The sequence below is a fragment of the Spea bombifrons genome, chromosome 4 (assembly GCF_027358695.1).
Source record: "Spea bombifrons isolate aSpeBom1 chromosome 4, aSpeBom1.2.pri, whole genome shotgun sequence".
In the NCBI taxonomy this organism is placed as follows: Eukaryota; Metazoa; Chordata; class Amphibia; order Anura; family Pelobatidae; genus Spea; species Spea bombifrons.
In genome coordinates this window covers 93,671,474-93,676,131 of record NC_071090.1, presented here as the reverse complement: position 1 = coordinate 93,676,131, position 4,658 = coordinate 93,671,474, and positions in this window count along the sequence as shown.

Sequence of the window (4,658 nt, the reverse complement as noted above, 5' to 3'; positions counted from 1 at the left end):
GGCTTTTTTGAATTCTTTGCTAAATATTAGATTGTATATCATATAAAGCTACTTCTTTAGACACTGATCCATTCTACCTGTGGGCAGAAAACAATTGACAAGGAAAATGTCAAAAAGTTCTTGTAAAAATTACCCTCACATCACTATTTTTTACGAAGATCCAACTCCAATCGCTTTAGTTGCAGGAAGAGCTTGGATGGATATGCATACTTAATCCATTCTTCAGCACATTAACTCATAATGTGTGTTATTGTGCTTCTGCGGTACGCAAAGGGTTAAGCAGTCTCCTGGAATCCACATTTTGAAGAATTCATCTACTTTTATAATGCCTTCAGCTAACAGTCCTTTTTGTGGTAGTGAAATATATATAAAATATAAAAATATAAATACTCTTGTCTGCGGTTTTATAGATACGTGCGCAGAAAAGAAATCCGGTTAATCCCAGCGAAGTTGGTATATTTTACAGGCTTGTATAATACCTTTGTCAACAACATGGTTTTCTCGTCTGATGTTTTCTAATGCAACTTTATCCAAATATGCGATAAAACACATTTTCGAACCCTGAAAAGTAATCTTCTAAAGTTGTCATTTGTTGAATCTGCTGACCAGACAGCAAGTAGAAATAGCACAATATATATTGTTATACAAAGTGCACTGTCAATGTAAATCCTGTCTCTAAAGTACTGTCGGGTAGAAATTATGTTCCTTACCTTTTGTAAAACTCTCTCTACGTCCTAAGTATATAGTTGCAAGATCATGGATCCTTCCCAGGAATATATAATATCAGCCGTTACTGTGGCCTGTGATTTCTAGGATGTTACAGAAGTCAACAGACTGATTGACGGTTATATATAAGCAGCGAGTCTGGTGCAGAATGGTAAAAGTGGAGCAGTAAAGTAGAACCTTGCGTTGGCTTCCATAGCGATTGCACCATTTCACCGCTTTGCACCAAAATGCTGTCCCACTGAGTATCCCGAGAATGAAAGTCAGACACAGACAGGGTGCCCGAGCACACAGGTTGTACATCCCATTAGGCATGCGGGTGGCAGGTTAATGGATCTCACTGCTGTAACATACAGTTCTCCATCCTATAGAACCAAAGTACCGTATTTCCCCATGTATAAGAAAAATTTGGGTTCTAAAAAGCGGGTGTGTCTTATACAGTGGGGGTAGATTATGATTTATTTTTTTTTAACTAAAAAGGGGACCTGCTGCTTACCTTGATCCGCTGCGGCTGCACAGGAACCCAGTGGAGTCACGTGAATGCACATCATATCACATGACTCCGCTTAGTTCCTGTTCCTGCCCGAGCAAGGCAGAGGAGAAACAGTGGCCCCCACGGAAGTCGTCGAGCGGCAGCAGAAGATCTGCAGTTCAGGTAAGGTGGGGGAGTAAATGAATTTATATATGTATATGTGTGTGTGTCTGTGTGTTAGCATGGATTCGTGTGTAGGGGGCATAGGGAGGGGGAACAGGGAGGCTGAAAGTGATGTGCATGTACTGGCTGCCTGAGCATGATAGGAGTGTGATTGCTAACAGTTGCTAGCAGCTAACATCAATCACAGTCATATCATGCCCAGGCAGCCAGTACAAAAATAGGGGTGCGTCTTATACTTGGGGAAATACGGTAGGTACCCCACACCAGAAAGGCCTTCTGCTGATGTGTAAAAGGTTAGGGTGTATCAAAAGCCTCATTTCTTAGATCATTTGTTATATACTCAAGAGGTTGATTATTACAGAAATTCACACATTTTACCCTGGAATCTGATCATAAGCGAGCCTTTGACCAGATGGCATGTTGTAGATAAGTTACGGCATTGGGCTTTTCTTCACAATTTGTATATGAATGTGATATGAGCAAAAATGATGAGATCATAGGTGAGTCATTTAATCTATAACCATCTTCCAATATATATGATGTTACCTCAAAATATTTAATAAGGGGCTTTATTTAATCATGCTAAAAAAATCAGGCTTTTGAGGTCAATGAAGTTATAGTAGCTGCTATAAAGAAGGCAATAACCGTAGCTGCACTAGAAATTCAGACCTATCTTGAATGGATGAAAACCCCACTGAATCTGAACTCTTTATTATACTTTTGTTATACTAGTAATTAAACATATTTAGTTAAGTTATAAATTGAAGTCTAATAATAATACTAATTAGTATAGTGCATGTAGTGCAGGCGTAGCCTGTATTTAATATATTTTAATAATTAAATATGTGCTTCAAATCATATTTTTACTGTTCTCGGTTTCATATGTATAGCTCAGAGTGTCTTAGTAACCTTCTGGGATTCATGCCAGCAACATTAACAATTTTCAGTTGCCAAGGAGTACTTATTGCCAGTCTTGCTACAATTGTAACAATATTAACTTTAGAGGTTTTATTAGAAGTTTTATTATTATTTCAACTATTTGGTTTTAATTCAAGACAGATTATACATATTGCACACGAGGCATACTGCGACACAGAACACAAATATCGACACCATATACACACACAACATGTATGTACAGCCAATAAAGAGCACGGGACATAAAACGTCATATGTTAACGTGCAATATAGCATTTCATGGCAGATAAAACTCAGTCGGCTCATCTAGTCTGCCCATTTTTCTTGCCGTAAAGACCCAGACATTAATCGCTACTTGATTTTGTTGTAGACTCAGGATAGGTTTATGTCTATCCCATGCATGTTAATATTCCCTCACTGTACTAGGCTCTACCACTTCTGATGGGAGGCTGCTCCATTTATCTATCGCCCTCTCAGTTAACAAAAAAAGTATGTGTGTTGTCTACGTATGGTTATATTAGGAATAAACTATGAAGACACGATTCATTTCAAATATATTTATTAAATAATATGCTCTATCTTTTGATATACATTCATTCTGTTCAGAAATGTTACATAGGTTAATCTTTATAAAGAGGATCCATAAACAGTCCAGGTTGGGTACACTGATATTCACAAATAACAATTGTTTAGGGGTTCCCCCCCCCCAACTACATTGAAAATTGGCAGGATTTTATGACCCAAAGTTTGTGTGATCAGAGGATCTTCCAGGAGATGAATCCTCATATAGACCAGTGAAACCTGGTTATAAGTGTATGGACTCTGTTATAGGATATATTTAATATATATATATTTATACATACAGAATAACATGCTGTTAATATTTCAGAATACAATGCATATTAATGTACATTCACATTATAGAAGAAGCCAGGATTTCTCCGGGCACAATGCAAACTTTTTGCTCATAGCCTGCAACAGATTATTCTAGACCATGTAAGTTAAGAAATTAGTTTTCGTTGTTTTTTTGGGTAAATGTATCCAGAGCTGACCCATCCATGAGCACAATCCGAGCAGATATTCACGGCACCAGGTTCTGCTGGTATCTTTTAGAACCCAGTTATGCCAGATCCAAAGGATATGAATTAACTGGGTTAGAGGGGGGGGGGGTGCCGACATAAACTTTACCAAATGGATCAATTAATGCTGGGCCAGCCCTGTCATTATTTATGAAATTCTACATATTGTAAAGTGGGTGTGTGGGTTTGGGTAGAAATGGTCCATATTGTACACTTTGACACTCACATGCACGTTAATAGAACCAAACCTTAAATCGCACACTTGAGCCGAAGTAATATTACCAATTAATTTTTAGCATCTTAGTCAGTGGCATTACTGTATCAAATAGTTTAAAGACTACATGCAAAAGGACATCACAGCGGTGCTAAACCTTAAGTATCCATCAATCGTTTTAAGATTGTACGGGTCATATATTAAAAATAAATATCCTCCACGCTATGTTTTCGATTTATTCCAAGTCAAACTAATCTGTAATCTCCTCTACTTTTCATCAGTTAACCCTTCTAAGGTCAGCGAGTGTAAAACTCAACACCCAGTAACACTCCATGCGAAATGCCACAACGGCTGGAAATGTATTGAAGAAAGGCACGGAAGATGAAATGATATATTGCTGTTAGGAAGATGATGCATCATCTCTTTGGCTGATCACTGTGTCTTTTTTCATCTTATTTTTCATTGTTGTAAAAATAATTTTTTGCTGAAGTTTATGCACGATTGATAATGTTTCTGCGTAAAGGCTATGTTGTAGAGGTATTAAACTGAGGGTTACAGGTATGGAGGCACAGGGTAGGTCAGGGCTTTTGAATCCTAAGCATTAGGTAACCTATCAGGCGTTGGGCTCCATACTAATAGGCTTAATGTTAATGGATCTCCAAAGAAAGAGCAGGTTTTTGAGAAAGATGCTGTTCCAGCCAAATGTTATCTAGCAAACGAAGCAGATCAGTCAATTATCGCCGCACTCATTTTAGGCACATTATAGCAACATAGATACTAAATCTTCCATACTGCCTGTGTCTCATTATAAAATCTTAAAATATCCACCTGCATGCCATGGGGTAAAGCCCCACAAAATGTAAATAATTGTTGTTGGAATTAACTACAGGTATGATGTCTCGAAAGCTATATTTAACAAAATAGGTAAAGTGGTTGCTTAAATAGTGTTTCTCAAATTGGCGTACAGAACCTGTTTAATTACAATGGCAACAGTATAAGAAAAACAAGCATTTTATGTTGGAGGATAGTTGGTTGGAGACATCAGATACAAAGGATCCAGGACTGGAGA